General features: G+C 43.1%; 1 long non-coding RNA gene across 2 annotated transcripts in view; it reads left to right on the top strand.

The window, feature by feature from the left end:
* LOC138302215 (uncharacterized) overlaps positions 1-10,815 on the top strand; it is a 40,920-nt gene extending 30,105 nt beyond the window's left edge. For both annotated transcript variants that reach the window (XR_011205341.1, XR_011205342.1), the window contains 2 exons: positions 6,488-6,645; positions 10,009-10,815. This is a non-coding gene — a long non-coding RNA (uncharacterized lncRNA). The remainder of the gene's footprint in view (positions 1-6,487; positions 6,646-10,008) is intronic.
* The last annotated feature ends 3,119 nt before the right edge of the window (positions 10,816-13,934 follow it).

The following is a 13,934-nucleotide window of genomic DNA, read 5'->3' as shown; positions in this document are numbered from 1 at the left end:
TTTCTTTGATATAGCCCTGTTCCTGTTTCTACGGTATTGGTGTGGGAGTAATATGTACTTTGTAAACAGAGGAGAGAAAGTTCCACTTTGTTTGTATCTAGAGTCCGTAATTGTCCCTGAATGCCTGTGACAAGGTGAAGAAGGTGCAGGGAGAGCGTCTGTAATTCTGATCTGCTACCAGAAGTTCTTTTTCATGCTGCTGTCTCTGCAGTCTTTTAATTTTCATCACGACGTACATGAGCAATATGCATGTGTCATCAAAACTGTTTTAATGTATCCTACACAGTTGTCATTGAGATCTCTATGTTGTCATTGTGCTCAAAATGTGGGTATGAATTTGAACTTTTAATACTAGGTCTCTCAGGAGAAGGGGATGAAGAATCCATCGTCCTTGCTGTTTGGGTTTGTGATGCTAGTGGAATGAAACTGAGGCATGGTCTGAGAGACCAATTTGCCCTATCTCAGTGTTAGAGCTAATGGGTAAAAATGCATTATTCACCTGTATCTAATTGATTCACCAGTGAAACCTGTGCACATGTGAAAAGAAAGTATATTTATGATTGTCTTTATGGTACGTTCTCCAGATATCCTGCAGCCACAGTCCTTTTAATCTGCTTTTAAGCTTTTTCGAGAGTGACCCCATATGTGATGTATCTGCGCTTGGCCTATGTAAATGGGGGTGTCTGGTTAAGTGAAAGTCCCTCATCAGCATCCATTCTTCCTCCGCAGATCCCACTATAGCGGTCAGAAACTCACATCAGGAGAGCTCAAACCGAGAATTGGAAGCATGTACTAACAAATGTAATTCTTTGCCCCTCCAGCCCCCTTAGACCAATGAGGTCAAGCCCTCCTTTTCCCTCTTTTTGTCCTTCAATTCAAATGCCAATGTCCATTGTAGAGATAGTACAACCCTGTTGTGTTTTGTGGTGGCAAAGAAGTAAAAAGACCAGGACTGTCAGTTATTACTGGGACAGGTTTCTTAAAGTTTCTGAAGATAAGTTTCTTGAGTGGCTACAATATTCACCTTCTCACCTAAGTAGAGGTGCCATAATCTAGTCCTTTTATTTGGGGAATTTAAGCCCTTGATGTTCAAAATGAGCACTTTAATCTTATCTTATGTATCAGTGTGGGTGATAGGCTGAGTGGGGGATCTCATCCTGCCCAAAAGGGCTAGTCATGTTAGACCTCTAGTAGTTATTCCTACTGTTTCATGTGGTACATATGGTGAGTGCTGGATATGAAGTTCCCCATGTAACACCCCTCCAAAAGGCAGAGAGTAAACTAGTAACTTGTGAACTTTACTAACCAATCTCACCATGATGGGTGTACCAGAGGCAAGGAATTATGGCAGTGTTTCTAGACGCTGAAGGATCATCTAGCAGGCCTTCCATCATCCTGAGTTCCATGTAAGTCAGGATTTGGCACCATGTTGGACATAATAGGGTGAATGGCTAGTCTTGTTGGATCAGTCTTTAGTTGAAGTTTTCGTCCCTCTAACCGGTTGCGGTTTTGGAATTTTTGGTCTGGTGCACAGGAAAGATTTTTGTCTTGTGGTTCAGAAAGTTGCTGTAATAAACCAGGTTATTAGTTGAGCAGGTGGAAGCCCTACTCACGTAATAAACACAATCATTGTCAGCATGTTGCCAGGGCCCAATTGTGGGTCGTGGAAAAACTTGCATAGCCTAGACAATTCAGAGTCTTGACACAGGTTGGGGCTCAATTTCACTTCCTTTTTTTTGTTTCATTTAATTAGTCATTTTGTGCAAGTCTGTTGTTGCTTCTGTCAGACTTTGCCTCTGAGTCCCTTGTCTGTTCTTCTGTTTTCCTTCACATGTGAAGTGGAGACACTTAAGGAAAGAACGGCTCCAGGTAAGTGCTCAGTCCCTGATTCCTAGGATCTTTTTCCCTAATCTCACTATTTTGTTCCCCTTAGGCCTCCCTCCCCATGTCCCTTTTCTTTATCACTTTATCACTGGGCTCATCTTTTCTAGGTAGATTATTATTGAATTTCAATATCTTATTCACGGTCTGAAAATCGATGCAAAACCATATGGTCCCTCAGGTTAAGGAACAAGTACTATTGGGGAACACCATTCAATGGAAGATGGTTCTGTTACTCCCAATAGTAGCATCTGTTCAACCTCTCCCTGCACAGCATTTCTTCTAATTCGAGGAATCCAATGAGTGCAATGTTTGATGATTTTCCCTGCTTTTGTGTGAATGGTATGAGTAGTTAATTGAGCGTTATGTATATTTCAGTACTACAGCCCTGGTAAAAAACAGATTTGAGGATGTCAGCAAATTGTTTGTAACCTATGACTGTAGTAGGTTGATTTGAAACACATTTCTGTATAATTTACCAAGCCAAGCAAGATTGGTGATGCATGGCTGTGGAATTCCTATTGTCAGGCAATATTATTTGGGGTCAAGGACATCAAGCTTTCTTGTTTGTTTTGTCCAATTGGTAAATAGTCCCATTCCTTTGAAACACATACATTTGGCTGCCAGTTTACAGGACTACAGTGTGGTTGAGAGTCAGATTTGTGTGCAGCTGACTCAAGATAGACATCTACCAATAGAAGATGTTCAAAATTTCATATTTTTCATATTTAATTCATTAATTCAAAGCATTCACTTAAAGGATGGTTGCTTTAAAGTTAACTTTCCATACTGGCTGTGTTTCCAGTGTTAAATGTGTACTCATATTTGCAAATGTAACACCTTATTGCTATTTATAAAGCTTCCAGAATGCTCTTTGATTAAATTCAAATACATGCAGAAGATTGGAAACAAGATTGGTGATTGCTTTCAAAAGAAAAAATAATCCCCAAATAATATTTGTAGTTTTAAAAAAAGATGAAGATTACAGGCAGTTTTACTGAATTGTCTACTCCTACCCTTGTCAGGAGTACATTTCCAATCTTTTCCAGGTTTCCAAAGGTTTGGAGAGGAGTCGGTGATACCCTTAGACATATATGTTTGGTGTGTGCCTAAACTCACATGATATTCCTGCCCTGGACCTACCTCTAATTGCCTACTTCCTGTGAGTGAATTTTCTCAAATGAAAATCTTCATGCAAATAAATCTTGTTATGGGTACAAAACCAACTTTTGCATCTGTAAATTAAAATGTACATGCGTAAAAAGCTTCAACAATTGGGCTCATATAATTTTGTCTCTGACAAAACAGAGTTCAACTTGTTTTAAAATTAAAACCAGTCATCAATCCAGCATATGGCATATTCACACATGTACCACCAACAAAGTAGTGCTGCACAGTTAAGTGATCTGACCAAGAATTTACACATTGAGCTCAAATGGAGAAGGTCAAATTGTGAGTAGCTTTGTTGATCTTGAGCTGGCAACTTGAGCACCAGTCTGCAAATATAACCTATGCTTATTTACAGTAACATTTTCTGAAAATGAGTGAATGCTGAAAATTAAGTTTCCCAGAGCAATTCACAAGATGCATAAAAACTAAGTAGGAAAGAGGGCAAGGGTTAAAGTAGAACAATGGTAACTGCTGTAATCTGAATTATAACCTAACGAAAGTGATGTCATATGCAGAACCTACTCTGATCAAACAACAGTCGTAAACAGATCTGGTTTATAAACAGAGCCTATGAATCGTCAAAGATTAGAATAAATAGAGCCCTGGTATAGTCGGAGTGTGGTATTATCAGGATTGTGGGATAATCTGAGCCATTCTAGAATACAGACCTTGACACAGGCATAAATCAGAAAGAGTAGTATCTGAGCTCTGATGTAATGCAAATGCTAGAATAATTTGCCACCTTACTGCATGGCATCAAATGGAGCAAGTGGAATTTAATTCTGTACAAGTAGTTTCTGAAGCATCCTAACCCTACGATAAGTACATTTTAAAAATAAATTCCAATCCCCAGGTGACAGGTCCAATTGGTAAGTAAAGAGGCGTCTGCCTAAGGTATTTTTAGTAGGGTTGAAATTACACCAGAGTTGGCAGAATTCCTGAAAAGGCTTTGTCTTAAATTACGTGGACAGAATTAAGTTGTCATGGTAAAATATATGTTTCAGATTTTTGATGGTCCTTAATTGCTGGTTCAGACACCAGAGATAATTTTGACAAGGGTCTGTGAGAGGCAATGTCTGATGGTATAGTATAGTCTCTGAGTTGTGCTCTTTTGTTAAGAAAGAGGTGATGACATTCTCTGTATTATCTGTAGAATGGACTTTGAGTTAGGAATTGATTTACACACGCTAGACTGCCTCTTATGGTCTGGTGAGAGAGTTCTGAAACTTGGTTTGAAAGTGGAAAGCTTTGGCACTGAGGATGCCACTTTTGTGTTTTTTTGTATCTGCCTTCAGTGCATTTAGGGTTCTGGGTACCTATTGAATCTCCATTCTGTTTGCAGTTTGTAGAGGTCTTGTCTCTTGGATAGTAAGACTTCAAAAAAGTCTGGGTTACCAGTCCTAGTGGTTGATTTTTGAAGTTTAAGAGAATCAGTCTTGTCAACTATTTTTTAAGATAGTTGTCAGAAAAATCATTTACATCACTACTGAATTTAGTTCATGCTTTCTTGAGATTGCCAGAAAAGGGTTGTCTTGTTTTACATGTTTAATTCAATTGAAATTATAATTTCCTCTTACATCGAATGCCATCAATTGTGTTGCATTACAGACATGGTTATATTCTGAGCGTCAAGGAGCCACGAGGGACAGCACTTTATAACTTAGGGCCCCATTATGACAGGGGTCACGGTCATGGTCAGACTGCCGCCAAAGTGGCAGTCCAACTGTGACATTACAACCGTAACGAAAGCTCCACGGTTGGATGGCGGGCACCGCCAGGCTCCCACCAGGCTGCCGCCAGTCAATAGCCTGGCGATCCCAGCGGTTGTACTCTGCCAGGGCAGCTCTGCTTGCATCGGTGCCCTAGGGATTACGAGTCCCCTTTCATCGGCTTTTGCATGGTGGTAGCACCGCCATGCAAAGGCTGGCAGAAAGAGGGTGCCGGGAGGCTCCATGGGGGACCCTGCACTGCCCATGTACTTGGCATGGGCAGTGCAGGGGCACCCATGGACAGCCCCGTTGTGCTTTCCACTGCCCGAATTACAGGCAGTGGAAAGCGCGACGGGTGCTATTGCACCCGCTGCACAGCCACATTGGCGCCGGCTCGATTATGAGCCAGCATCAATGTTAAGGTCCTGTTCATCACAGGGCTGGCAGGCAGAAATGCTGTTTCTGCCCATTATGACAGGTCTCGGTCGGACTGCCGCCAAAGTGGCGGTCCGACTGTGACATTACCACCGTAACGAAAGCTCCATGGTTGGACGGCCGGCACGCCAGGTTGCCACCAGTCGACAGCCTGGCGATCCCGATGGTTGTACTCCGCCAGGGCAGCTCTGCTTGCAGCGCTGCCCTGGGGATTACAAGTCCCCTTTCTGCCAGCTTTTGCATGGCGGTAGCACCGCCATGCAAAGGCTGGCTGAAAGAGGGTGCCGGGAGGCTCCATGGGGGACCCTGCACTGCCCATGCACTTGGCATGTGCAGTGCACGGGCACCCATGGACAGCCCCGTTGTGCTTTCCACTGCCCGAATTACGGGCAGTGGAAAGCGCGACGGGTGCTATTGCATCCGCTGCACAGCCACATTGGCACCGGCTCGATTGTGATCCGGCATCAATGTTAAGGTCCTGTTCATCACAGGGCTGGCAGGCAGAAATGCTGTTTCTGCCCATTATGACAGGTCTCGGTCAGACTGCCGCCAAAGTGGCGGTCCGACTGTGAAATTACAACCGTAACGAAAGCTCCATGGTTGGACGGCCGGCACGCCAGGTTGCCACCAGTCAACAGCCTGGCGATCCCGATGGTTGTACTCCGCCAGGGCAGCTCTGCTTGCAGCGCTGACCTGGGGATTACGAGTCCCCTTTCTGCCAGCTTTTGCATGGCGGTAGCACTGCCATGCAAAGGCTGGCAGAAAGAGGGTGCCGGGAGGCTCCATGGGGGATCCTGCACTGCCCATGCAGTAGGCATGGGCAGTGCAGGGGCCCCCATGGACAGCCCCGTCGTGCTTTCCACTGCCCGAATTACGGGCAGTGGAAAGCGCGACAGGTGCTAGTGCACCCGCTGCACAGCCACATTGGCGCCGGCTCGATTATGAGCCGGCGTCAATGTTAAGGTCCTGTTCATCACAGGGCTGGCAGGCGGAAATGCTGTTTCTGCCCACCGGCCCTGTGGTGAACTCCTAATGGGGCTGGCGGTGTTCAGGCCTTTGGCCAGTGGCCTCCAGCACTGGCCAAACTTGTAATGAGGGCCTTAATATTTGAGATGATTTGCTAGATGGTGGACAGCCTTTGGTGTGGCTTCTTTGCCGTAGAGATCATACTTGTCTTAGGGCGGTTCCGTTGTCTGATTCCATTGCTGCTACCTTGGAGAGTCTATGCACTATTTTTCTGTTGGCTGTTGAAGTTGTGCTTATTTTTATCCCCTTTTTCTGTACTTCCCCAGATACTGAGCAATATTTAAGCAGAGCAAGTGCAGGTGATTCTGAATCCTTGCAGATGGCTGTGGATGCATTGGTTCCATCTTTGTAGGCAAGTTTGTAAATAAATCCTGTAATTCCTACCAGTCCGTTATCCACCATCCTCTCCCACCCACTTCTAAAGGTGAGTGTCTGTCCTGTACGCTTAATGTTTGGAAATTGAGAGGGTGGGGCCATTGGGATTTGTGGCATATATTCAGAAGTCAATGCAACTTTGGCTACTTATGGCTGCTATTGGGCAGATTTCACCTTTGATACAGACCCTAGGGGCACCAGCTATTTCTGTTTGAGAAGTGTGCCTGGACGCCTCACGAAAGACAAATTGGTATCCCAAAGGCTGACAACTTTGGTTTTCTCTGTCCAATGGTCTCTTGCACAATCCTGTGTTTGGGTGTTTTCTCTGATCCTCCCATGTCTTGAAGTACCTTCATAGAATCACTTACATGAGACATTTCTGGTTCTAGAGTCAGTCAAATTGGTTTGGCTACTGCATCTCCAAAATATCCTTGGGAAATGAGCAACCTCATTAATATGGAAATGTATCTTTTTACAACATATTTGTTTTTATTTTTACAAACTCTTCAAACAGTGTACGCTCACTGTAAGAAACTGACATTGCATATCATAAATATATATGAACACAACTACACCTTAATGACGTGCATTTTTTCATATTATACATTATCAAAGTGCCTCCCCTGCTTCTTTCAGTTCCTCACATTATCTTATCGTAGTTTGTTTGACTACAAGTTCATCTCCTGACCCCTGCTGTGACATTCAGGTATGCTGGGTTTTCCTTAAAAAAAAAAAAGGATGCAAACCAGCAATTCCCTCCCACTAGTGTCCCCAGTTTACTTATCTGGACTCTCAGTGCCCGCACACCTCCCCTTTTCCACAAATCATTTATTAATTTGGTCCAGGTCTGCAAGTCCTTTGGGGCCTGCACATCCACTCCAGTGCACAAATTCTAATCGCCTCATCCAAGGTCCACTACAACACATCTTTTTCCCATCGGACACTTCAGGGAATCTTGGGTCTCACCATTTTATTGCTATGTGGTGATTGGCCAACACCATGACCAGGGGCACATATTTATTCTGGACTTTTGTTTACTTGAAGTTTGGTACAATCTCCAATAGACACTGTCTAGCAGAGCTCTCCAAATGCACCCTGTTACCCTCCTCACCAAATATAATCACACCCCAACAGTGCTGTAGCATGCTACATGACCATGTCACAAGGAGAATGACAGCTCCCACTACCCCCAACTATTACAAACACCAGGCTGGTTTGGGTATATTTTATCCAGTTTAAGTGGTGTATGTTAGGGGCGGTGCAGGAAATTGAACTGAGTTCATTTAAAGCATTTCATTACTAAACACCTCCTGTACTTGAACATATGCTATCTTTCACTCACAGTCTGTCAGTCGTGTATCTAAGTCCATGTCCCAATGTTGTCTGATGGCTAATGTTTTTTTTGCCTACCTTGTCTCACAGCTGTGAGATTACCAGTCAATACTGTCCCATCTACAACATTTCCATCACAGTAGCAGACGTTTCTGGGGTATTGGGGGATCCCAGCCACATCCTCCTTGCTGTACCGGCTAGTTTGCATACTGAAGGAACTGTGATGCACCAATCCCAAATGCCTCTCGGGCTTCATCAAAGATTATAAATTCTACCATGGGCTACTGATCTCCAAGGATATGACAACCCACTTTCCTCTGTCAAAGCAAAATCTTACTGGAAGAGAAATAACAGTCAATACTCAGTCATGGTGATGAAGAGAAGCAAACATTTATTTGATTAAGCCCAAGGGGGAAGAAGCACACCGTGGCGCACTGTGGGGTACTTCAAGTTTATCAAGTTGGGAGGAACCTTTTATAGATTTCAACACTCATTGGTTTGCATTACAAGCACTATTTCATCATCTACAAGCAGCTGCATGGCCTATAATTGACAGAAAAATAATTACATTTTAAAGAAAAACAAGCTTATCAGAAGGGTATTTTATGATAGTTTTGACATCTCAAGGGTGCCTGTACTCGTCTGTTATCTCTGCTTCAAGACCCCTGTTTGGGGCAAATGCATTTCATATGTAAGAACCTAGCCTCCCTAAAGTTCACATTCCGGTTACATGGTGTAAAAAGCTATAATTTTGGAACACATGTCACTTTTATCTTAACTAAAAAATACTATTCTCACAAGTGAGTGCTCTTGCAGGATGTTCATTGCAAATTAGCCAATTATTTTCTCGGGTTTCTCAGAGTTCAGGGTTACAAAGCATACACAGAGTTGAGATAAGACGGCCTTGTGTGCCTACACTCTTGCACCTGCATTTTATAATTAATTCAGCAAGACTAAAGCTTTGCATCTTAAGTGGCTTTTTTCACAAGAATGTGAGCACGTCTTTGAAAACTATTGTAAAACGGAGAATCTATTGCTAATGTTTGAACAATGGTTCAAATATATGGGTCTATATAGGTCTATATTTTTGTCTTCTTTCACACCTCCAAAGGTCCACAGGTATGCCCTGTGATATATATAGCGGAATGGTTGCTATCTAGCAAAAGTAGATCGACCCAGAACTCTTTTTTACCATGTCTTCACATACAATGGCTGTGTACACCACCACAGGTGGCATCTGTCCCAATGCTCCTCTGACCATCATTACAGAGTCGGCAAATGCCCCCTTTCTGCAAGTGTACCCCATAGTAATCATTTCTCCCAGTTGTCTATTTCTTCCCACCACGTGGTGGCATACTGCAATGGAGCTCCCGTATAGTATAGTTCCAAATCAGGCAACCCCAACCCACTCTCCTGCCTGTCTCTTTTAAGCACTTCTAATTTCATTATGCTTCTTTTTGCAGACCACTGCAGTGAAATTAGCAGGCTATCTACTCATTTGAAGGTGTATCTGATAGAGTCTTCTAGCCTTAAATTCTTTACCTTAGAATTATCCCCAGCTGTCAGACTGGATCCGGAATTTTTTTCATGAGCAGCACCCATGCTCGCCGGTAGGTGGCATTTTTCGGGTCTGCATGGCGTTGTCAGCGTCATCTATGCCAGAAGGGCCTATATAGGCAGAATCCAGGTGCGCTGATGTCATTTCTTTTCTTTCTGCATCAGTCAGTGCAGATCTGCAGAAGAGCTACCCCTTAGTCACTTTTTGATTAACATTTTTCAATGTTTTGTCAACGATTTACTTTGCACGAATTAGTCTCCTAATTATGATATGTTGATATGTAATTTCTGACAACACTAAAATGTATTCTATGAATGTTATTCTATGGTAGAAAGAAAGTAAGTCTTTGTTTATGCTTAGCCCCCAAACCGGAGTTATCTACCTACAACAGAAAAGTGCATTTCAAGAAAACAACTCCATTCTTCTTCACTAGTTATCATTCATTTGGGAGATAAATATCTAGGGAGTACTAAGTAACATAGCTGAGAAATAAAACCTGTAACATTCTTTTGTTCTTCACAGGTCTCCTTCACTGCTGTCCCCTTCCCTAATCCCTTTTTCCTCACCTGACAGCACAAATAATCAGCACTGTAAGAGCATCCAGACGTGGTGCTGCCTGAAGTTGGACCTTTTGAGCAACACACTGATCCTGAGGATCAAGGACTGCAACACCTCTACTCATTGTTAATAGGATGCTGTGCACTCTGAAGGTGGGCCTCATATTCACCAGTTTAAACATACTGACAGTCTATAACCAGATAGTTTTAACCTAGGATTCCAAACATCTAACTCTGTTTGTTACTTTGTTACACCTGTGGGAGTATTTCAGTACAAAATGAATGCCTTCGGGCTTCCATCAGCCCTATCTACGTTCCAAAAACTCATAGGGACAATGTTCCTGGGTCTGAGTGGGGTTTTGTATTTTCAGAATTGCATCTTGGTGTTTTGCAGAAATGCAGTTGTGCAGGATGAAAGATTGGACAAAATGTTGACTGTGATGAAAAAGAAGGGTCTTATGTTGCACTCTGTTTAATGACAATTTGACGCAAGTAGCGTGGATTATCTAGGACACCAGCAACATATTAAGGGTGTGGAACTCAAGATGAAGATTCCGAGGAAACTCCACCTCCAGAAGATAAGGAACGGTTGAATTTTAGTTTTTTTAGGTCTAATTGAATATTATTCAGATGTTTTCCAAATTTTGCCCATAAAACAGCACCTCTAACAAATGTACTTAAAAGGCAGTGCATACATTTGGAGTGAGAAGTGCCAATGTGCTGTTGAGAAAATTAAATCTGATATTTTGTGTGCGCTACCTTTCAAGCCGCTTAACCCTCAAAAATAAAATGAAGTCACTGATGCCATCAAATTAAGGCCCTGGGGCTGTGTTATTGCAAAAAAGGAAAGGCGGGAGGAAATAAATAATTGGATTCTTCCATTGAGAAAATAGCAATGGAATTATGGTGGACTGTCCAACATTTTAGGACATTTGTGTGGGGTGTCCCATTTGTGTTACATACCACAAACCACTGGTCGATTTATTCTGCACTAACGGGAATGGAAGAGCTATGCCTAGGCTAGCCAAATGCCCGCGTTTCTAGTATGTGTACCACCATCAAATGGAATATGTACCTGGTAAGAGAAACACTGTGGCAGATTATTTGTCCAGGATGCCATTAGTTGATATGGTAATTGTGCCACTGATGAAGAGGTTATGATGTGTGCTGCGAGCCAGGTGCTGATGTTGCCCAGTGGTGCTATTTTGGAATAGAAATGGAGAGATGCCGCCCTTGAACAAGACATTAGTCTGCCTCAGATTAACAGTTGGGTGGCAAATCGATAGCTGCATGTTAAAAGCGTGAGTTCAGAGTTTGTTTCTTGTGTGCACATAGCATCTGAAATGATTTGTATTGAAAGTCTGGTGTGTAGGACTGAGTACTTGGTCGTACCTATAACCTTAAAGAAGAGGGTTCTTTAGTCGGCCCATGAATGGGCATTTAGGAACTCAGTAGCAAGAAGGGCTCCCCATTGACTAATATAGAAGTGGGACTAGGGAAAACAAGTCAAAACCACAAAATGTCCCTCATGACAAAAGGGAGGTTCCTAAATATTTAGGATCCCCCCTTTTGTCATGAGGGACATTTTGTGGTTTTGTCTCATTTAGGAATTCAGGCAATGAAATGTAGAGTCACAGAAGACTTTTGGTGGCCAGGAGTTGACAAGACTGTTGAGTGTTTTGTACGTGATTATGAGAGTTGTATTATGAGTGACAAGAACCAAAGTATGAAACCGCTTCCAGTAATTCCAGTAGCGACTGATCTGGCACCATGATCCAAGTGGCTTAAGATATTTCCGTCCCGTTTAAGATTCAAGGTGATATTTCCAAATATGGGTTATTAATTATGGATTATATGTCTAGGTGCCCTCAAGTGGCGTTTGTAAATAATATTGAAACTCATACTATAATAGAGTGTTTGCAAAAAGAGTTAAGAAGGTAAGTCTATCCTGATGAGCATTTGACTGACAATTGTAGGCAAATGGTCTCTGAGGAGATGAAGAGATTTGTAAGCAAATATGGCATAAATCCCACACTCACCCCGTTCTACCATCCCAGGAGTAATGGTTTGGGTGAATGCAGGGCTTAGTTTGAACCTGTGGCTTCCTATGGGCGGCACTGACAATTGTTTTTGAGGGCCGGCACTTATTTTTCTGCATCAGGCATTTACTGCGAGCAAAAGACACATATGGGAAAGACGGAGGAAAAAAAAATGAAAAAACTTCACAGAAGGAGAAAGCAGAAAGCTGCAAGAGTGATCTGAAGGGGCAGGGAGTGTCTGTAAACGGATTAAAGAGACCCGAGATGGCTATAGCATTACACTGCCTCAGTATTCAGTGCTCCCTCATTTAAAGGCAGCAGCCGTGTGTTTCATATGAGAACTTTGTGGCAGTGGCACGTTTTTATTTACAAATTAAGCACTGGGTGAACTGTTCAACTGTATGTTGAAAGACAAGTTGCAGTTGGCAGTAATGGATATCAGGCAGGGCTTTCAATCTGGCTATCAGAACAAAAATTGTTGTAGAGGGGGTGTGAATGTTAAAGAAGGATGTTGGGTGAAAATGAAGTTGGGCCTTGTAGTGAAAGAGGAGTCTAAATACGTATGATGGACATATGGTGTGCACACGTGATTGTCATGCCTGGAAAAAGGACAGAGTGGCACTAAGTCCCGATGATAATGGTGATTGGATGCGAAGTCGCTTGAGAAGTGATGATGATGGAGAATTTGTTGAGGTTTCACGGCCTGCACGTTTGTCCTTTTTCAGGCGTTTGCCTGATCCTTTGAGGGGTTATTTTATTGATTGGATTTCAATGCTGTGCCTTTTATTTAAGTATGACTTCTGCTTCGTTCGTTATATTTTTATTTTCTCTTTTGAAATGTACATTCCAGCTGTGAGTCTCAATGTCAGCGTTACACAACCTCCCACACTCAAACTCAACTTTTGGTTCCCTATCCCCGGGTAAAAGTTTTGCTTGTATTTCCGCAAATAACTCCTAGAAATTCTGTAGCAAATGCCTGCTCAAAAGCACATTCTCAAAATTATAGCCACAAACGGAAAGGTTATCAGTCTAACCTAGTCCGTCAAATAATTTGCGAGGGCCCCGATTCCCGAGGGCGTCGCACACCTAGAGATGGCAGTCGTCCCTAGTGACCTAGGGCCCTAAATGTACACATCCAGTATGCTGAGTGGATGCGGATTCTGCCAGGAGGGAGAACAAATGCACCCTAAGAGAGGGGCTGTATACTCGTCCCATCATCCCATGCCTATATAATACCGCATATTCTTTAACTGGAGTATCCATAATGTTGTCGCCCATTGGCTGCATACATTTCACGCTCCCTCCAGCCAGCGACCCACACACACCACACTATACCATCACCTGTAATGCACAGTCAAATTTCAGCCGAGGGATAGCTCAGTGTCCACAACAGCCAGTGTTGTCTTCTCGACCGGCTCAGCAGCACTGTCCGTGTCACCGCCCAGTGGGTGCCCCAACCTCCTGAGCCCAAAGCAATGTTGTTCTTCAATTGCAAAGTGCAGTCATCTGTCCACATTACTCTGAGATCTCCCCCGCCCTTTCCTCTCCCCCTAGACTTTCCATTGCATGACAGAGCCTCTTTGCCCATCCTTGTCTCAAATGGAACCTTATCTTAATGTGTTTCCTGACAAGGTGGGACTCTGCCCCGTCCATATTTGTTCCAATGGCCGATTCCCCTTTTCATATAAATTGGGACATATATTAACTATCATTTTGCCTAATCATGATTCTGCACAGACTCCACAGCTGTACATTTTTATACATGACATTTATTGTGCTACCTGCAGCAAATGGCAGGTGTTCCATTTAGTTACTCTAGTTCCAAAGCATTAGCAGGCTACTAAGGGGCACG

The sequence above is a fragment of the Pleurodeles waltl genome, chromosome 1_2 (genome assembly GCF_031143425.1).
Source record: "Pleurodeles waltl isolate 20211129_DDA chromosome 1_2, aPleWal1.hap1.20221129, whole genome shotgun sequence".
In the NCBI taxonomy this organism is placed as follows: Eukaryota; Metazoa; Chordata; class Amphibia; order Caudata; family Salamandridae; genus Pleurodeles; species Pleurodeles waltl.
The sequence above is the reverse complement of the archived record's forward strand: the minus strand, read 5'-3'. Positions and strand labels throughout refer to the sequence as shown.